The sequence below is a fragment of the Chiloscyllium plagiosum genome, unplaced genomic scaffold (genome assembly GCF_037043375.1).
Source record: "Chiloscyllium plagiosum isolate Xiang-an unplaced genomic scaffold, Cpla_swu_hap1 HiC_scaffold_35, whole genome shotgun sequence".
NCBI classification, from domain to species: Eukaryota; Metazoa; Chordata; class Chondrichthyes; order Orectolobiformes; family Hemiscylliidae; genus Chiloscyllium; species Chiloscyllium plagiosum.
Genome location: NW_028270173.1, coordinates 47,597,597 through 47,619,987, shown reverse-complemented (window position 1 = coordinate 47,619,987; position 22,391 = coordinate 47,597,597). Strand labels below are relative to the sequence as shown.

Genomic DNA, 22,391 nt, shown 5'->3' with positions numbered 1-22,391 from the left:
ACACACACACACACATACAGTCTCACACACACACACAGCACGGTTCGTTCATCTTCCAAACCCCCATCGCTGAAACCATCCCAATGGTCACCAATTGAGAGCAATTCCATTCCCAGCAGTGTGTCTCTCCATCCCTGTACAGACAGAACTCGAACAGCTGGGAGTATGTTCGGCCCTTCATGCTCTTTGCTCATTCAATAAGAACCTGGCTGATCTGCTCCCTCCACCCCACCTTCCCAAACCTTCCCCATTCCTATCCATTTAATTCGGATCCAATAGCCTGGTCCTGAATCAACTCAATGACTGAACATCCACAGACCCTCAGGGCAGGGAATTCCAAAGACACACCCCACTCTGAGTGAGAGAACATTGTCTTCTCCCCGTCCGAAATGGACACTCCTTTACTGTGAGACTGTCCATTGAACAGAAATAATCTCCCAGCACATCCCCACTCCAGGGCCTGAAGAATTATCCTTTTTTTATTTCAAAAATATATTTATTCATAAATATTTTGATGATCTGTACAATTGGTCATGCCAGACATATATAAACATTCAATTTCTTGGTATACAGAGACAGAGTAATCATTCATATATACAGGTCTGTACCATTACATGTTTAGTTGTGGGGTCTGCAGAGCCCCCTTACTGCGTCGGACCCCTGTGCTTAGGCAGGCAGATGTTACACGGTGGTCTTTCCCCACCGCGCCTTGGCTTCAGCGCGTTCCTCAACATGTAGTCCTGGACCTTGGAATGTGCCAGTCTGCAACACTCAGTTGGGGTCAACTCCTTCAGCTGGAAGATCAGCAGGTTTCGGACCGCCCAGAGAGCGGCCTTCACCAAGTTGATGATCCTCCAGGCACAGTTGATGTTCGTCTCGGTCTGCGTCCCGGGGAACAGGCCGTAGAGCACGGAGTCCCGCGTCAGGGCGCTGCTCAGGACGAACCTCGACAAACACCACTGCATTCCTCTCCAGACTTCTTCTGCGTAGGAACATTCCAGAAGGAGGTGTGTGCTTCCGAATTGGCATCTTTGCTGCTGGGTAATGGTCAGTACGGCTTGTGTGACAAACAGGATGGTGTCGTTTTACCTGAATCACATACGGAGATGTGTTGCTGGAAAAGCGCAGCAGGTCAGGCAGCATCCAGGGAACAGGAGAATCGACGTTTCGGGCATAAGCCCTTCTTCAGGGAGGAGGATGAGGGGGTGAGGGAGTGTTCTTAATTACTGTGAGAATTTGATATCCCTATTCTGGCTCTCCTGCATCTTTCTGTGTCATGTCCCCTTAAAAATGGGTTGATTACTCAGCAACAGGAGCAGCTTAATGGCCCATTCATGAGTTAGTCAGAAATGGTGAGCAGGCAGCGGATTTGGGAACTCCTTCCCTTCTCCCACCAGAGTGAGTGACAGCACTTACAAGTGAGTGGGAAGGTGGTGAGCTGACCAGCCCTTGTATGTAATGTGACCCTTACCCCATCAAAAACACGCCCAGCATGGGTGAGGTGTAAAATTCATCTCGTGGCATGGTCAGTTACAGTTTCCTACAGCCTTCAGATTGAGTCCAATTTGTTCTTGTTTTATTAATGCATGGGACATGGATGTCACAGGCCAGGCCAACATTTATTGTCCACTCCCAGTTACCTCTGAGAAAGCGGGGGGTAAGCTGCCTCCTTGAACTGCTGTAGTTACACCCACGCTACCATGCGGGAGCCAGTTCCAGGATTCTGACCCACTGACAGTAAAGGCACAGCGATGTATTTCCAAGTCAGGAAGGTGGGAGGGGCACTTGCAGGTTTTCAGGTATCTGCTGCCCTTCTCCTGCGACACAGCAGTGGTCGTGAGGTTAGAAGGAGCTGTCCAAGGAGCCTTGGTGAACTTCTGCAGTGCAGCTTCTGGATGGTACACACTGCTGCGACTGAACATTGATTGCGGGAGGGAGGAAATGTTTCTCAATGGGGTGCCAACCAAGCAGGCTGCTTTTTCCTGCATGTCGTCAAAATCCTTGCATGTCCTACCTTGCTGGACATGTGCGTTGATGACATCACCTCAGGTGAGGAAGTGGGAGCACAGGGAACAGCAGGACTGACCATCCTGAGAGTTAAAGATGGAGAAGACAATGGAGGAATGTGTGGTGAAGAACGCAGTATCATTTAGGATCAATATCGGGTACAGAAAGAGAAACAGAGGGAAAGATGTACTGGACTGAGAATAAGGGAAAGAAGATGCAGAATACATTTTCAAATGACAAGGCTTCAACTTTAAAAAACTCCAGGGTGACTCAGTCTGCAGATTGGCATGGCATTAAGAAAGATGAATCCATGAGATGGGCACCAGTTTAAACTGCTTGTCAGGGTGAGGGGACGGGGGGTGTTAATGTGGATAACTAGCAAGTGCTGACAAATAATGGAGAGGCTGAGGCAGGGTGAGGCAGACACCAGGAGGCAGTGGATTGACTGGCAAATTCCGGACACTCCCAACTGGCTGAGGCCTTGACCTGCTGGATTTCCCAGGAGATTTGTGCATCACGTTTCCCCAACCAACGTTAGAGCTCTGACGAGGTGTGCCCCATTCCCCCTTCCCCTGAACCCGTTACAGTTTCACGTGGCACAGTTTGAGGGGCTCGGAGTTCCTGGTGTTTAACCAGGGGTTGAAGAAGGGGAAGAGTTTGCCGTTGAAGGTGTCGGTGAAGGTGTAGAGGTGGCTCATGCTGTTGGCATCATAAAAGGAGATTTGCCCTCCCTCGTAATCCAGGTAGACCCCTATCTTCTTGGGCTTGGCGCCCAGTTTGAGGAGGGTGGAGGGAGCAGTCAGGGCCCTGTAGATGTGCTCTCGCCTCTGACATATGGTCCAATAGCCAATCGAGGGCATCAGCGTGATCTGGCCCTTCATTTGGGCATTCTCCCGGGCCAAGCCCAAGTCCCAGTCGGTCTTGTTAGCCACCTCCCCACCCAGTAGTGCCGGCCGGAGCTGAAGTCCTGGCTGCTCAGCACGCAGGTGCAGGTCTCGAACCTCTCCCTGTTGTTCGGTAGGTTTCTCCTCTCATCGCTGGCGCAGACCACGGTCAGGTCCTCGGACAGCAGGAGCCTGGCCTGCGCTGTGCCAGGATCCAGGGTGAGCGGCGCTGGCACTTTGTTTGTGAAAATAACAAGAAGGTTAGAAACGCGCGACACGGGAACAATCAAAACCAGACACTATCAAGAGAAGAGCTGTCAACTGTTGTGGCGACATGGTGGCTCAGGGATCAGCGCTGCTGCCTCACAGCGCCAGAGACCCAGGTTCAATTCCCACCTCGGGCAACTGTCTGTGTGGCGTTTGCACATTCTCCCCGAGTCTGCGTGGGTTTCTGCCGGGTGCTCTGGTTTCTTCCCACAGGCTAAACATGTGCGGGTTCAGTGAACTGGCCATGCTAAATAATCCCATAGTGTTCAGGAATGTGTAGGTTAGGTAAATTAGTCAGGGTAAGTATAGGGGAATGAACAATGGGATTGGGTGGGATACTCTTCAGAGGGTCAGTGTGGACTTGTTGGGCCAAAGGGCCTGTTTCCACACTGTAGGGATTCTATAAAATCCAGTCAGGGAAATCAACTGGTTAGCAAGTTTAGATTTCATGGAATACAGGGGGAACTAGCCAGAACTGGCTTAAAGGTAGAAGACAGAGGGTGGTGGTGGAGGCTTGTTTTTCAGACTGGAGGCCTGTGTCCAGTGGAGTGGCACAAGGATCGGTGCTGGGTCCTCTACTTTTCGTCATATTTATAAATGATTCGGATGCGAGCTAAGAGGTACAGTTAGTGAGTTTGCAGATGACACCAAAATTGGAGGTGTAGTGGACAGCGAAGAGGGTTACCTCAGATTACAACAGGATCTTGACCAGATGGGCCAATGGGCTGAGAAGTGGCAGATGAAGTTTAATTCAGATAAATGTGAGGTGCTGCATTTTTGGAAAGCAAACCTTAGCAGGACTTGTACACTTAATGGTAAGGTCCTAGGGAGTGTTGCTGAATAAAGAGACCTTGGAGTGCAGGTTCATAGCTCCTTGAAAGTAGTGTCACAGGTAGATAGGACAGTGAAGAAGGCGTTTGGTATGCTTTCCTTTATTGGTCAGAGTATTGAGTACAGGAGTTGGGAGGTCATGTTGCAGCTGTACAGGACATTGGTTAGGCCACTGTTGGAATATTGCGTGCAATTCTGGTCTCCTTCCTATCGGAAAGATGTTGCGACACTTGAAAGGGTTCAGAAAAGATTTACAAGGATGTTGCCAGGGTTGGAGGATTTGAGCTATAGGAAGAGGCTGAACAAGCTGGGCCTGGAGCATCGGAGGCTGAGGGGGTGACCTTATAGAGGTTTACAAATTAATGAGGGGCATGGATAGGGTAGAGAGGCAAAGTCTTTTCCCTGGGGTGGGGGAGTCCAGAACTAGAGGGCATAGGTTTTATGTGAGAGGGGAAAGATATAAAAGAGACCAAAGAGGCAACACTTTCATGCAGACTGTGGTCCCTGAATGGAATGAGCTGCCAGAGGAAGTGGCTGGTACAATTGCAACATTTAAGAGGCATTTGGATGGGTATATGAATAGGAAGGATTTGGAGGGATATGGGCCGGGTGCTGGCAGGTGGGACTAGATTGGGTGGGGTTATATGGTTGGCATGGACAAGTTGGACTGAAGCGTCAGTTTCCATGCTGTACATCTCTATGACTCTAGAATAGAAACATCTTTCGAATAGAATCCCTACAGTGGGGAAACAGGCCCTTTGGCCCAACAAATCCACATCGAACTTCCGAAGAGTATCCGACCCAAATCCATTCCGCTACCCCTGACTAATGCACCTAACCTCCACATCCCTGAACACTATGGGGCAATTTCGCATGGCGTATCCACCCTAACCCGCACATCTTTGGACTGCAGGAGGGAACCAGAACAAACCCACGCAGAGATGGAGAGAATGTGCAAATCCCAGTCACCCAAGGCTGGAATCGAACCCAGGTTCCTGGCGCTGCAAGACTGCAGTGCTAACCACTGAGCCACTGTACAGGACAGGAAAAAACATGCAGCTTGCTGCCATAGGGAGTGTTTGGATTGGAGAGTGTGTGCATTTCAGGGGAAGCTGGATAAGTGAATGAGGAAACATCAATAGAGAGTCACAGCGGGAAGGGGTAGGCTGTAGTGGAGTGTAACACTTCATGGAGTTGGGCAGGAAGCTCAGACAGGTACTGTGTGAGTTAAATGACTCTAAGGTCCGAGGTTTGGTCCCCAAACTGGTTAAGCCTGTTGGCTTCACGCCAGGAACGCAATAATCCGCGTGTTTGTCTGAGCCATGTCTTTGTGCCAATGTTAGATATCTGGAATGTGGCCTAGTGTTCCGAGGTGCTCGGTTACAACCTCTCACGGGGCGTTAGTTCAAATCCCAATGCTACCTGAGTTTCAGTGTAGTGGTAGCGTCCCTACCTTTGGAAGCAGTGCTGTAATGGTAGTGTCACTGAGTTAGTAATGCAGCATCTCAAGCTAACATTCTGTTCAAATCCCCCAACGGCAGATATTGACATCTTACTTGAAGAGAAAAATGTGATGAAAAGCTGACCTAATGGCAACCATGTCACAACTGGAAAAAACCTCATGCAGTTTATTAACGTCCCTGACATAAGCATTGCCCCTTTCGGGCTTTGCTTATTACTGGTTCCCAGCCACATTGAAGTTTTTCCTGATGAAGGAGTATTCAATACAATTATTTCTGCAATTGGTATCTTTGCTGAGTCCCTGCACAACATGGGTGATGTGAGGAAAAATAAGCACTATCGCAGGGGAGAAGAAAGATAAAATAAAGAAAAATATAACCAGGAGATCTGGAACCTCCTCAGTTCAGGGGACTGACTCTGAGCTTGCTGGTCACCGCCAGTGAACTGTGAGGGCACTTCCTGTGATGGTGACTCTCTTGGCTGTGAAAGAAAAACACAGCGTGGACTGACATAAACATTGAGACTGAGGGGGAGATTTGTTACAAGTGTCTGAGATTATGTCAGGTTCAGACATTATGGACAAGGAAAGGAAATCTCTTCATCAGCTCATGGCGCAAACACTGGAGGGACTCAGGAACACGTTTTATTCATACACGTGGGTATCTCTGGCTAGGCCAGCATTCATTACCCATCACTGTGGCTGTGGAGTCACATCTAGGCCAGGTAAGGATGGCAGTTTCTTTCCCTAGGAGACATTCATGAACTAATTCTGCTTTTACCAATAATCAAAATTGGCTTTATGGTCATCATTTGGTTCATAAGTTCAAATATTTTTTCATTGAATTCAAATTCCACCATCTGCCATTCCCTAGAACGTTATCTGGATCTCTGGTTAACAGTCCAGGGATAATAGCACTAGGTCACTGTCTCCCCCATTTGGTGTTTATATGTTAGTCCATGTTTTACATTGCACTACAGCCCATTCCTAACCCTTCCCAGTGTGGCTCTCCATTCTTTCCCCACTTCCGAAGAGAAACTGAAATCCAGTTCTACAGGGTGTGCAGGAACAGAGGAACTGGCAGGGCTTGTGTACAGCTCTTTGATGTTGGCAGGATGTGTAAAGATATCATTCGGAGCAGGAGTAAGGCCATTCAGCCCCTCTAGGCTGCTCCACCATTCAGTCAGGTCACGCTGATCTGACGGCTCTACATTCCCACCTACTCCCATGCCCAACCCACCTCATTCATCAACAATCTATCTGTCTCTGCCTTAAAAAGATTCAAGAGCTCTGCTTCCTCTGCCTTTCAAAGGAAAGGTCTCCAAAGACACACGGTCTCTTCATTCCTGCCTTAAATAGGACACACCGAGAGAGAACCAGAGGCTACACAGCCTGGGAGATGTTGGCCATCAGAAGAAACAAGTACAAAAGCAGGGAGTGTTATCCTGGACCTTGGTCAAGCTCCGATTAGGCCTCAGGTCCAGGTTACCCTACTTTAGAAAAGATGTCCTTTAGAGGGGGCAAGCCGAGGTTTCCCAGAATAGCTCCAGCTACAAGGCTGGGGTGGAGAAGCTAAACTTGTTCTCTATGCAGCACAAGCACTCGTGGGCAGATGTGATACAAGCCTCCAACATTATGCTCAGTTTGGATAATGCGGGCAAGGACAATAGTCTTCCCATCTGCTCATAGTACAAACACGAAGGGACATTTAAAGTTTTGGATACATGGTGCAACATCTTTCTAATGCAGCAAGTGGTAACGCCCTGAACTTGGTTACTCACAAGGTCAGTGCAAACTGAAACAATCCATGGCTTTGGAAGGAAACTGGTTTGGTTGTTTGAATGAAGTAAACTTTGGAGGCACACATGGATAAAGTGGAGAAATAGGACTAACTGAATACTTTACAGAAGGCCATCATTGACTCAGAATTTGACTCTAATTCTCTTAATTAGAAAAACATCTGCACACAACACACAGCTCCCCAATGTGACACATTCCCCCTCTCGTTCGGTTACTAATAAGCCTCTTGTTACAAAATGACTCTCCTTCCACAAAACAGGCAATTTTTTTTACTTTTTAATTCCATTTCTCTATTTCTGCAGATGGAATTGATTGACCCCTTCTTAAGGAAAACCCAGTAAAATTTGCAAATGAAGCATACTTCATTTGGGCGGCACGGTGGCACAGTGGTTAGCACTGCTGCCTCACAGCACCAGAGACCCGGGTTCAATTCCCACCTCAGGCGATTGACTGTGTGGACTTTGCACATTCTCCCCGTGTCTGCGTGGGTTTCCTCCGGGTGCTCCGGTTTCCTCCCACAGTCCAAAGATGTGCAGGTCAGGTGAATTGGCCACGCTAAATTGCGCATAGTGTTAGGTAAGGGGTAAATGTAGGGGTATGGGTGGGTTGTGCTTCGGCGGGTCGGTGTGGACTTGTTGGGTCGAAGGGCCTGTTTCCACACTGTAAGTAATCTAATCTAAAAATACTGGTCCAACTTGTACAGCTCAGAATAGTACAAGCAGCATGTTCATTTCTAATTACACTATTACGTTTTGTTTTAAACTATGTTTTTTCTCCTCTGAGTTTGCTCAAATAGTATAGACCCGTTGTGCCTTCAGTATCCACAGAGAAAGAGTGACTCAGAGAGTGGTTTTCTGACAGCATTGTGGCATAGTGGTTAGTGCTGCTGCCTCACAGCACCAGGGACCCAGGCTCAACTCCAGCCTCGAGCAACAGTCTGCACATTCTCCCTACATCTGCGTGGGCTCTCTCTGGATGCTCTGGTTTCTTCCCACAGTCCCAAGATGTGCAGGTTAGGCAGATTGATCATACAAAATTGCCCATAGTGTGCAGGTCTGTGCAGGCTGGGTGGATTAGCCACGGGATACGCAGGGTTACAGAGATGGGCTCGGGGAGTGGGTTTGGGAGGGATGCTCTTCAGACAGTTGGTGTCGATAGGCCAAAGGGCCTGCTTCCACAATGCAGGGACTGTCTGATTCTATGAATGAGTTTGTGAGTGAATAAGAGGCTCTGTATGTGTGTGAGAGTGAATGTGAGTGAACCCTGAGACTGGGAGTGAACTGGATATGTACACACCCTCCTTCTTGTCCAGACACCATTGCAGAAAAACCCAGGGTAAAAGGCAGCTTGTTTCTGATCCCCACTTTCATATGAATTCCACCCAGAGTGCATGTTCCATGATAACATCAGATGCAAAAATAGTCTCAGTTAAACTAATTCCTTTGCTCAGCTTGGGTCCTCACCAATCACCCTGCTGACCAAGATTAAAGGCACAAGTTTCTCTCCCTCTCTGACACCTTCTTAAGTGAAAGAGTAAAACAGATTTTATTGATTAGCTTTGCTGACTTGGCATTTTCTAATGGTCATGTTTATGAATTGGTCATTTTCAAAAATGATCAAATTATTGCATTCACATTGATATTTTTTTCAACTCATATTTACTGTTGTGTCAAACCCTTCCTTTCAGTAATTTGCTCATCAGCACCTTCAGTGAGATATAGTTTGAAATGTAGTTCCTCTCATGTGAAGGCTGGATATTCCCTTGACATTTGACTTGCATACATCAGAACATTTAACAAGAATTCCAATTCAAAATACAAGCTCACACTTATGTGAGAGGAGAGTGATGATTGCTTGATAAATGGACTGCAATTGGTAGAGGCATTGCCATGGAGAATGCACCAGTTAATGGTGATTGACAGTGAACTGCCAGACTTCGATAAATTTTAAATCAGGAAGGTTGGCTCTAATTGGTCAAGATATTGCCCTGTGAAATGAATGGGCAAATGGCTGTCCCCTATTTTGTTGAGTAGAAACAGACACTCTGTAGGTACATCTCTTTCTGCATGTTAAGAAAAGAGCCCTGTGCATTAATTTATACTGCCTCCAGTAAACACAAAAGCACCACTGTGAGCCTGACTGACAATTCTAAATTGGTTTTCAGCATAATTCCTCATTTTTAAGGATATTCCAGAAAATTCTGCCCAATTGCAGAATCACATCGAGAATTGGACTCTGTGTTGTGAGTTTTGGGTCTGTCCAGTACCTTGCATGTTTGGTGAACAGCCAAACAGACTGCCATTTGATATGATCTGCCTGTCTTTGATGTATATGGTCTACATACCAGTCATCACACTGGCACTGAGTTCCACATACCATATTATGAATTAGTGTGATCGCAGAACAAGACGTTTATCTATTGGTTTGACTGGGAAAGTAAAAGGATTGCAATAAATCCATCTGTATTTACCAGAAAGAGATAATTGTAGTAAATCTATCAATTTTTACTGGAGAGAGAATTATAACCAAGGAGAAAGTGAGGTCTGCAGATGCTGGAGATCAAAGTTGAAACTTTATTGCTGGAACAGCACAGCAGGTCAGGCAGCATCCAGGGAACAGGAGATTCGACGTTTCGGGCACAGGCCCTTCTTCAGGAATTAGAACCAACCCATACGCCACTTACCAGGTGAGAGGATTTGTAACATTTCTTTCCAGACAGTGTATTGCAGGGGTCCCTTGAATATTCCCAATTCCAGGCCTTTGCTTATCACACTCGCTTCCGTTTTTTGTCCCATTTCCTGGAGTCTGAGAAAATGGATTAACAACATGTTTGCTTGAAATATTAACTAAAATAGTTAAAATTAAATACACCAATGGTGAATATGTAAGTCATATAATGTACACTCACCGCTTTCTTAATCCTTTGAATTCCCGTGTACAATTAAGAAGAACACAACGGTTAATAACGAGTAAAGCATTCTCACTGTTGATAACCTGCATTGATCTTTGCAGTCAGACAAATCTTAGGGAGGCAATGGTCAATTGTCCCAGACATTGCCTGGCATTGTATACAGACCAGAATAAGCTTGTAATTATTTGGGACCCCTCAGAAGGTCAAGACATTTTACAGTCAAACATGTGCATAGTATAGAACCAAATTCACCGTTGTAATATGCGAAATGTGGCACTGAATCTGTGCACTGTTATATCCCACAATTAACAGCATGGTAACTATTAGATGACCTGACATTTTTTAGATGCTGATGGAAGGATAGATATTAGCCAGGAAACCAGCAGAGCTGGTGAAGAGGCAGCTAGACTCCAAATGTTAGCTTGGATTCTGGGTAATCCAAGATGGTGGACGGGAAAAATTTCTGGCTGTAAGAGCTGCTCCTTTTTTTCTGAGGTATTTTAGGTGCTGGAGGTGATTTCCTCGAATTCCAGGAGCAACACAGAATCAGATAAGTTAATTGTTGTTTTAAGTCTGTCCAAGAGAAAGGCTGTATTAGTGAGTACAGTGGGTTCTTTCTTGATTATATGTTTTTGGAGATAGGTCTCTTGACTAATCTTAAAATATAAGCCATAGCTAATAATTTAACCTGGAGCAGTGTTTGTCGAGGAATAAGACGGTGTTATTTTCTGGGTCTGTAGATTGTGAAGGAGCAAAAACAGTCTTTGCAGTGAGATGTACTTCTTGTCAGATGTGGGAGTTTAAAGAGAGTTTAAGGGTTACTGCAGATTATATCTGCCATAAATGCTGTTGGATGCAAATCTTCTCAGATAGAGTGGATCGGTTAGAGAGACAGATAGAAGCAATGAGGAATTTGCAACAGCAACAGTATGTGATGGATGGCAGTTATAGAAAGGGGGGGAAGTCTCAGATACAGTCCCAAAGATGGGTGAACTCCAGTAAGGGTAAGAGAGGTAGGCACCTACAGCAGGAGTCTTTTGTGGGTATACCCATTTCAAACAGGTATGCTGTTTTGGAAAATGTAGGGGTGATGGATTCTCAGGGGAACGTAGCACAAACAGCCAAGTTTCTGGTATTGAGACTGGCTCTAATGCAACAAAGGGTACGTCGGCTTCCAAGAGATCAATTGTGTTAGGGGATTCTGTAGTCCGAGGTACAGACAGATATTTCTGTGGCCAGCAGAAAAAAAAGCAGAATGGTGTGTTGTTTCCCTGGTGCCAGGATCAAGGATGTCTCAGAGAGGGTGCAGAATGTTCTCACAGGGGAGAGGGGCCAGCAGGAGGTCATTGTCCACATTGGAACCAACGACATTGGAAGGGAAAAGGTTGAGATTCTGAAGTGAGATTACACAGAGTTAGTCAAACATTTAAAAAGGAGGTCCTCAAGGGTAGTAATATCTGGATTGCTCCCAGTGCTATGAGATAGTGAGGGCAGGAACAGGAGGATAGAGCAGATGAATTCATGGCTGAGGAGCTGGTGTATGGGCAAAGGATTCACATTTTTGGATCATTGGAATCTCTTTTGGGATAGAAGTCACCTGTACAAGAAGGACGGATTGCACCTAAATTGGAAGAGGACTAATATATTGTCAGGGAAATTTGGTAGAACTCCTGGAAGAATTTAAACTAGTAAGTTGGGGGTAGGGTGGGACCTCAGGAGATAGTGAGGAAAGAGATCAATCTGAGACTGGTACAGTTGAGAACAGAAGTGAGTCAAACAGTTAAGGTAGGCAGGGACAAGGTAGGACTAATAAATTAAACTGCATTTATTTCAATGCAAGGGGCCTATCAGAGAAGGCAGATGAACTCAGGGCATGGTTAGGAACATGGGACTGGGATATCATAGCAATTACGGAAACATGGCTCAGGGATGGGCAGGACTGGCAGCTTAATGTTCCAGGATACAAATGCTACAGGAAGGATAGGAAGGGAGGCAAGAGAGGAGATGGAGTGGCATTTTTGATAAGGGATAGCATTACAGCTGTGCTGAGGGAGCATTCCTGTGAAATCTCTCATAAGCCGAAATGGCATAAAGCGAAGAAGCATTAATTTATATGGGAAAAATTTCATCTTTCTTCGTAAAAGCGAAATCCCTCCAGATTTCTTTCGGTTAGCAAAAACAGGGGCTAATGTTGAAGCAAACGTGCATAAAGCAAACTTTAAAAAAACAGAGAATGCCTGTATTTGCTGTCCTTAATCAGAATAATACTGCTTCACACCCATTCATTCAATTTGTCATTTGTCAAACATCAGTCACATCCCGAAATACATCTCTACTTGCTAAAACAAAGCTCAAATATCCAGAAAAGTTGTTTGTGTCAGGAATGAGACACAATGCAGGTACAGGACACTTGTAAAAGGTGGCTCCAGATCATCAACAACAGAGTGTTATTTAAACGGAGAAGGGCTGCAGAGTGCTGCAACACAAAGGGATTTGTGCAGGAAACACAAAATGTGAGGACACGGGTACAGCAGGTAATCAGGAATGTTGTGGAAGGTTGGCCCTTATTTGAAGGGGTTGGAGGATAACAGTAGGGAAGTCCTAATGCAACTGTGCAAGGTGCCGGTGAGACGACATGTGGAATACTGTGGACAGTTTTGGTCCACCTATTTAAGGAAAGATATTATTTCATGGGTACAGTTCAGACAAGGTTCACCAGGATGATCCCTGGTATGGAGGGACTGCCTTATGAGGAAAGGCTCAACCGGTTAGGACTCTACTCACTGGAGTTTAGGAGAATGGGAGGTGATCTCTTTGAAACAGATAGGATTCTTAAGGGGCTTGGCAGGGTAAAGGATGTTTCCTCTCATGAGGCAGTCTCGAACCAGACAGCATAGTCTCAGAATAAAGGAGTGCCAATTTAAGACTGAGAAGAGATGGGATTTCTTGTCTCTGTGGGTTGAGAGTCTTTAAACACCTTGTCACAGAAAGCTGTGGGAGCAAGATCCTTGTGTATTTCTAAGGCGGAGATAGATAGTTTCTTGATCAGTAAGCAAATCAAGAGTTCGAGGGAAAGATGTACAGAATGTCGGATCAGCCACGATCCTATTAATGGAGAACCAGGCTCGAGCAGCTGAATGGTCAACTCCGATTTCATAGGATCTTGTGGCCCTAACAATTATTTATATACACACAGAACACCTTCCAGGGAATGAAACATCCCCTGTTCATTTTGGCATCACAAAACGCAGTGTGACACTGAGCCACACAGGAGATATTAGGTCACAAGAGCAAAAGCTTAGTCAACAGGTATGTTTTAATATCTTAGGGCAGAAGGAAGAGAGTGAAGGAATGACACAGAGGGGTTTAGGAAGGAAATTTGAGAGTTTGAGGCCTAGGCGACTGGAAATTTTGTTAAAAGGATAGATTGGCAAGGTTGGGACTGTTCTCCTTGGAGAGAAGCAGGCTAAATGGAGAAGACATTGAAGACATGAGGGGCAACTCTTTTAAACAGTGACTGTTTCATGTGTGGAATGAACACCAACAGAAAGTGGTGGATGTGGGTACAGTTACAACGTTTAAAAGAGATTTGGGTAAGTACACGAATAGGAAAGGTTTGGAGGGCTACGGGCCAAGCGCAGACAGGTGGGACTAGTTTGGTTTGAGATGATGGTAGGCATGGGCCAGTTGGACCGAAGGGTCAGTTTACGTGCTCTATGACTCTCCGTAAGTATTCAAAGTCATGAGAGGTATGGACAGAGGGAGAAATTGTTCCCAATTCAGAAAAGGATTAAAACAAGAGGACAGAGATTTCAAGTGATTTGCAAAATACAGAGAAAATACAGAGTGGTACATGTCTATAATGCATTGCATTGGTGGAGATTGGTTCACAAGGACATTTGATGATTAGTTTGAAACAATGAGCAATGGTATGGGAGAAGAGAAAAACAAGAAACTGGCAGTAAGTGAGTTGTCATTTGGAGGGCCAGTACAGACTCGAGAGGCCAAATGGCCTCCACCTGTGTGGTAACACTTCAGTGATTCTGCAAACTGATGGCACCATCTTCAGTGCTGGAGCTGGAGAATCAGAGCTCAAGAGGCCAGAATTAGAAGAGTACAGATCCCTCAGAGAGTTGAGAGGTCGGGGTAGATTGTAGAGTTAGGGAAGGGGCAAGGATAAGGATTTTCCATCACAACCAGTGAGAAATGGAGCAAACTGCTCGAAACCGGTTCCAATTCTCCAGAGTTTTCATCCATCTCCTCACCTGAAGGACAGAATAAATATCACTCATGGTTGGACTCAGTGGTTAGCACTGCTGCTTCACAACGCCAGGGACCTGGGTTCGATTCCAGCCTCAGGCGACTGTCTGTGTGGAGTTTGCACTTTCTCCCTGTGTCTGTGTGAATTTCCTCCCACCATCCAAAGATGTGCAGGTTAGGTGAATTGGCCATGCTAGATTGCCCATAGTGTTAAGGGATGTGTAGGTTAGGGGCATCAGTTAGGGATAAATATAGATTAATAGGGTAGGGGAGTGGGTCTGGGTGGGTTACTCTTCAGAGGGTCAGTGAGGAATTGTTGGGCCAAAGGGCCTACTGGTTTTCACACTGTAGGGTTTCTATGGTTGATAATGGTGGACCAGACATGGGGCGAAATGAGTAAGAAATGGACTAATGCCAGGTTAAGATCTTATTAAATTCCAGGCTGTTTTTCTTCATAGTTACAGTGTATTGGGAGCCCTGTACACACCTTGAGAAACAGGCAGTCAGCTTGCTGAGTGATTCTGGCTCGGAGCTGGGAAAGATCATGCTCTGTGACTGACCAGACCGTCTCAATCGCAGTCAGATTCTCCTCCATCGTTTGCAGGCACTGCTCCTTCTCTCACTCGAGCTCTTCGCTTAAACGCTGCTCTTTTTCCACTAGGAATTGGTGCATCTTCGAGAATTCCGAGGAGAGGTGATGCAAGAGTTCCCCAGAGGTTTCCTGTGGAAGAGATACAGGATCATTCTTCCATCAGCCCGAACTCCTGGTCAAAACCACACTGCATGGCTGAACGTACAGTACATTCAGTGACAGTTCAAAGGAAACAATTAGTCAGGGAATGAAGTATGGAAAAGATTGGAAATGTGATTGTGAATGAAATATCCATCTGAATTTTGCAATGGAAAACTGAATGCATTATTCCAAATTTAAGTGTACTGTAAATGGGAATTTTGTTCTTTTAATGATAAGAACAAAGAACAAAGAAAATTTACAGCCCAGGAGCAGGCCCTTCAGCCCTCCAAGCCTGAGCCAATCCAGATGTACTGTCTAAACCTGTTGGTCAATTCCTAAGCATCTGTATTCCTCTACTCCCCACCTACTCATGTATCTGTCTAGACACATCTTAAATGAACCTACCGTGCCTGCCTCTACCACCTCTGCTGGCAACGCGTTCCAAATGCCCACCACCCTCTGTGTGAAGTATTGCCACATGTATCCCCCTTAAACTTTCCACCTCTCACCTTGAAAGTGTGACCTCTCGTTATTGAATCCTTCACCCTGGGAAAAAGCTTGTCTCTATCCACCCTGTCTATACCCTTCATGATTTTGTAGACCTCAATCACGTTCCCCCTTGATCTCCTTTTTTCTAATGAAAGTAAAGCTAACCTACTCAACCTCTCTTCATAGCTCGCACCTTCCATACCAGGTAACATCCTCATAAAACTTCTCTGCACCCTCTCCAAAGCGTCCACATCCTTTTGGTAATGTGGCGACCAGAACTGTACACAGTATTCTAAATGTAGCCGAACCAATGTCTTGTACAATGTTAACATGACTTGCCAGCTCTCATACTCAATACCCCGTCCAATGACGGCAAGCATACTATATGCCTTCTTGACCACTGTATCCACCTGTGCAGCAACCTTCAGGGTACAATGGACCTACACACCCAGATCTCTCTGCCTATCAACTTTTCCCAAAGCTCTTCCGTTCATTGTGTAATCCGCTCTAGAATTAGACTGGCCTAAGTACATCACCTCATATTTGTCTGGATTGAAAGCCATCTGCCACTTTTCCACCCGACTCTCCAGTCTATCTATATCCTCCTGTATTCTCGGATAGTCCCTTATGCTTTCTGCTACTCCACCAATCTTTGTGTCATCTGCAAACTTGCTGATCATACCAACAGTGCTCTCTTCCAGAGCATTTATATATATTACAAACCACAGTGACCCCAACACTGACCCCTGTGGAACACCACTGGTCACCTTTCTCCACTTCGAGAAACTCCCTTCAACTACTACTCTCTGTCTCCTGTTGCTCAACCAGTTCTTTATCCACCTAGCTAGAACACCCTGCACACCATGTGACTTCACTTTCTCCATCAGTCTACCATGGGGAACCTTATCAAACGCCTTACTAAAGTCCATGTATATGACATCAACAGCCCTTCCTTCATCTCTCAACTTAGTCAGTTCCTGGTAAGGCATGATCTCCCCCGCACAAAACCATGTTGCCTATCACTGATAAGCCCATTCTTTTCTCAGTATAAATAGATCCTATCCCTCAGTACCTTCTCCAGCAACTTTCCCACCACTGTCAGGCTCACTGTAGTTACTCTGAATATTCCTACTACCCTTCTTGTACAGGGGGACAACATGAGCAACCTTCCAATCTTCCGGCACCTCACCTGTATTTAAGGATGCCACAAAGATATCTGTCAGGGTCCCAGCTATTTCCTCCCTCGCCTCCCTCAGCAACCTGGAATAGATCCCATCTGGTCCTGGGGATCTGTCCACCTTAATAACCTCTAGCCGACCCAACACATCTTCCCTATTTATGTCAAAGTGATCCAGACTAATCAAACTTCTACTTTTAATCTCAGCATTCATCATGTCCCTCTCCTCAGTGAACACTGATGCAAAGTAATCATTCAGAATCTCACTCATTCTCTCAGGTTCAACACACAGCCTTCCTTCCTTATCCTTTAGTGGACCAATCCTTTCTCTAGTTACCTGCTTGCTTCTTATATAAGAATAAAATGCTTTGGTATTCTCCTTAATTCTGCTCACTAAAGCTATTTCATGACCCCTTTTAGCCCGCTTGATTCCTCGTTTAAGACTTATCCTACTCTTCCGATATTCTTCAGGGCCCATTCTGTTCTTAGCTGCCTAGACCTTATGTATGCTTCCCTTTTCCTCTTGGCTAGTCGTACAATTTCTCCTGTCATCCACGGTTCACGAATCTTACCCTTCCAATCCTTTGCCTTCAACGGGACATGCCTTTCCTGCACTATCTTTGAAAACCTCCCACTTCTGAAATGTGGACTTCTCTTCAAATAGCTGTGTCCAATCCACATTTCCGAGCTCCTGCCTAATTTTGATATAATTGGCCTTGGCCCAGTTTAGTACTCTTCCCTTAGGACCACTCTCTTCTTGATCTATGATTATTCTAAAACTTACAGAATTGTGGTCACTGTTCCCAAAGAAATCCCCCCACCGCAACTTCAATCACCTGTCCTGGCTCGTTCCCCAATACTAGGTCCAATATGGCCCCTCCCCTCATCGGACTGTTAACATACTGCTCCAGAAAACTCTCCTGGACACTTCTTACAAATTCTACCCCATCTAGACCTCTGACGTTAAGTGTATCCCAGTCAATGTTGGGAAAATGAAAATCACCCATCACCACTCCCTATTGCCTCTACATCTTTCCATAATAATTTCCATAGGTTAGGTGAATTGCCCATGCTAAATTGCCCATGGTGTTAGGTGAAGGGGTAAATGTAGGGGAATGGGTCTGGGTGAGTTGCTGTTTGGAGGGTCGGTGTGGACTTATTGGGCCGAATGGCCTGTTTCCACACTAAGTAATCTAATCTAATCTGTTTACCTATTTGTTCTTCTACCTCACGCTCACTGTTGGGAGGCCTGTAATCCAGCCCCAACATTAACAACACTAAAAGTGGTCACTGGTTAGGCCACTTTTGGAACACTGTATTCAATCTGGTCTTGCTGCGATGGGAAGGATGTTACTAAACATGAAAGGGTGCAGAAGAGATTTACAAGGATGTTGCTGGGGTTGGAAGGGTTGAGCTGTAGAGAGGTGCTGAATTGGCTGGGGCTGTTTTCCCTGGGACATTGAAGGCTGAGGGGTGACCTTACAGAGGTTTATAAAATCATGAGGGCCATAGATAGTGTAAATAGGCAAGGTGTCTTTCTCCCAGAGTCCAGAACTAGAGGTGAAAATGTGTTGCTGGAAAAGCGCAGCAGGTCAGGCAGCATCCAAGGAACAGGAGAATCGACGTTTCGGGCATAAGCCCTTCTTCAGGAAATTTCCTGAAGAAGGGCTTATGCCCGAAACGTCGATTCTCCTGTTCCTTGGATGCTGCCTGACCTGCTGCGCTTTTCCAGCAACACATTTTCAGCTCTGATCTCCAGCATCTGCAGCCCTCACTTTCTCCTTGAAGATTTTAACCTACTGTGAATCTTCTTACAAGGATGCCTTCCTTGAAGAAGCTCTCTTCCTCCCTCATTTCCTGAAGAAGGGCTTATGCCCGAAACGTCGATTCTCCTGTTCCTTGGATGCTGCCTGACCTGCTGCGCTTTTCCAGCAACACATTTTCAGCTCTGATCTCCAGCATCTGCAGCCCTCACTTTCTCTTCCAGAACTAGAGGGCATGGTTTTAAAGTGAGAGGGGAAAGATATAAACAGGACCTAAGTGGTGACTCTTTCACACAGAGGGTGGTGTGTGTACTGAGGAAGTGGTGGAGGCTGGTAAAAATACAACATTTATAAGGCACCTGGATGAATAGGAAGGGTTCAGAGGCATATGGACCAAATGCTGGCAAATGGGACAAGATTAACTTAGGATATTTGGTCGGCAATGATGAGTTGGACCGAAGGGTCTATTTTCATACTGTACAACTCTCTGACTTCAATTAATATAGTACCTTCCATTTAAGGAGTAATCCAATGCACTTCACATTATAAACAAAGTATGATAACAAACCACAGAAGGCAATGTTAGATTATAGGATCAGAAGCTTGATCAGAGAGTTTTAAGAAATGCTTTAAAGGAGGAAAATGAGGTAAAGATGTGGAGAGGTGTTGTAAGGGAATTACTAACTTTGGTGCTGAGGCAAGTGAAGGTATAGACATCAATAGAATAAGGTTGGCAGAGCACAGGAGGCCAGCATTCGAGATGTGCAGATATCGCTGGAGGTAATAACTGAGATAGTAAGGGCTTTTTAAAAAAAGAATTTTATAATGAAGATAGACCCCTGACTGCGAGACGAAGTACATCAATGGGCACAGATGAAGGAGTAAGCAATCGGAACATTGTGAGCACTAAAACATGGACTGGATAGTTTGAGATGACTCTACTGAGGATAGGATAAGGGTGAGCAGTCAGGAAGATATTGAGGAGGTGTGCATGAAGATTGTTAATGTAATGGACAGTACAAAAACCACTGTACTGATGGAAATAAAGATTTGGAAATATCAGCAACAAAGGAAAATGGAATTACAGAGGCGTTGACTACAATTTATGTTCCACCCGGAGGGAAGTGTGTAAATTGATTTTAAATCAAGATATTATAGGATCGGCTCAGAGGATATTCATGCAAGGTCAAAGAAGAGGTAACACAATGAGCTGAAGTAAGGAATAAGACACATTTTACCAAAGCTTTTCATCTTGCATTGAACAGGACCAATTAAAAGGGAAATTTATGCTGTGTGGAACCTGCCTGGGTTTAAAATTTAAACAACATCCGACTGGAAACTGTCAATCTGCATTAATTATTGCATTTTTCATGGCAATGTTGTTACCAATCGGGATATCAATCAATCAGCATTCTCCTTTTAAGCGGAATAAATGATAAACCCACCTGGAATTGGTATTCTTGCACATTGCCCTGATCAGTCCAAGGTGAAAACTTTTGACAAAACTTTTTTTTCAGCAAGATTACCAGATTTCTATGTTACCAAATGACTATTAGGAGTAACAAGATGAAACCAGGATGAATTTGAGTTGTTAAATAGCCATAGTTTTCTGGATACGAAACCAGGAATGAGTTCTATAGCCCGATGAGCAGGATGTACAGGATAATGGATATGTGTGGCTGTTCCATTATCGCCTGTTATCCACTCCCTCAGCAGGAGTTAGAACTCCCCTCTTGCCCAAGAAGGTGACACAGTGGAGCTGAACATACCTCCAGCACAGCAATCTTCTCCTGTTGCTGGGTGATGAGGAGACTCCTCTTCCTCTGTTTTCGTTCTTCCACTGCGAGAAGCTCATTGAACTCATTCTGAGGGTCAAAATGCACAGTTAAACAATCTCCACATACACCGAAGGTCAAAATACAGTGTGTCCCCAAAGACTGCCCTAACATGAGGGTTAAGGCAGTCAATGTTAGAGAGCTGCGGGTGCGGATTTACCTTCATTCTATTTCATTCCTCAGCACTGACAATTTCACTCTTAAACACTTAATCTGGTTCACTCACATTCTTTCGGCGATGACCACATGTGACTGCACAGCCATGCCAAAGTGTATAACTGTTGACTGCCTTCTCGCACGACCAGAGAGCTAACTGGTAATCCCGAGGATTAGTTTTACAGAAAAGGATCCAGAGGGGGAAAATTGTGTTTAAAAAGAACAGAAATATTTCAGACTAAGTGTACTGGTCATGCTGGAACTTCATTTGGAGGAGGTACATGCTATCGGTCACCAGTTGTACTGTGTTTTCTCCTCAGTTGTATCATTTGCTCCTATCCCTCTCTTGCCCCATCAAGGAGGTGCTTGCCCTCATTGGTCAGTGCACTAAGCAATGGAGTTAGGAAATCATGTTACAGCCGCACAATGGTAACATTGGTTAGGCCACCTTTGGAATACTGCACAAAATTCTGGTCACCCTTCTATCGGAAAGATGCTGTGAAACTAGAAAAGGTACAGAAAAGATTTATAAGGATGTTACTGGGACTGGAGGGTTTGAGTTATAAGCCAGAGGAAATGGTAGATGCAGATACAGTTCCAACATTTAAAATCCATTAGGACAAGGACATGAAGAGCAAAGGTTTAGGTGCTCTATGACTTTATGGCAGGTTGGAAAGCTGAAACCTTTTTTCCCTGGAGCATTGGATGCTGAGGGGTGACCTTGTAGAGGCTATAAAATCATGGGAGCCAGAGATAAGGTGAATAGCTTTTCTCAAGGATGATGGAGTCCAAAACTAGAGGGCATGGGTTTAAGGTGAGAGGGGAAAGATTCGAAAGCGACCTGAGGGGCAACTTTTTCACGCAGAGGGTGTGTGTATGGAAAGAGCTGCCATAGGAAGTGGCCAATGTGGGTACAATTATAACATTTAAAAGACATTTGGGCATGAACAGGAAAGGTTTAGAGGGATATGCAGGCAAATGAGACTAGCTCAGTTTGGGTTACGTGGTCAGCATGTTGGGCCGAAGGGTCTGTTCCTGTACTGTATGGTTTTCTGACTCCATATCAATCTCATAAAAAAGCCCAATGTTAATTGAAAAGCCAGCCCACACCACTATTACATTATTAATATTCTGACCCACCTATGGAGCAGGTGTCCAGATTAGATTAGATTAGATTACAGTGTGGAAACAGGCCCTTCGGCCCAACAAGTCCACACCGACCCGCCGAAGCGCAACCCACCCATACCCCTACATTTACCCCTTACCTAACACTACAGGCAATTTAGTATGGCCAATTCACCTAACCTGCACATCTTTGGACTGTGGGAGGAAACCGGAGCACCCGGAAGAAACCCACGCAGACACGGGGAGAACGTGCAAACTCCACACAGTCAGTTGCCTGAGGCGGGAATTGAACCCAGGTCTCTGGCGATGTGAGGCAGCAGTGCTAACCACTGGGCCACCGTGCCGCCCTGGTTCAGAGACAGAGACATTGTCCCTGTACAACAAAAGTCCCTCAGTTCCACCAATGGGATTTGAACCTTTGTTTTGAGAATATGAGCCTGGATTCCTGGACTCCTGGTCTAGTAACATCACTATGATACCAGTATCTGCCATGCGCACATCACATTGTAAATATCTTCAATATGTATCAATCTGTTCACAGATGTTAACACACACCTCTGAGGCAGGTGGGAATTGAACCCTGGTCTCTTGGCTGAAAGGTAGGGATATTACCCCTGCACCAAGAGCGCCCCTTAACAAGCCTCAGACTGGCACTTTCACCGCAAAGTGGGCAGACCCTTGAAAACTGCCCAGT

At 45.4% G+C, this 22,391-nt stretch overlaps 1 pseudogene; it reads right to left on the bottom strand.

Moving 5' to 3' along the window:
* Positions 1–1,694: 1,694 nt before the first annotated feature.
* On the bottom strand, positions 1,695–22,189 carry LOC148140778 (zinc-binding protein A33-like; annotated as a pseudogene).
* Positions 22,190–22,391: the final 202 nt, after the last annotated feature.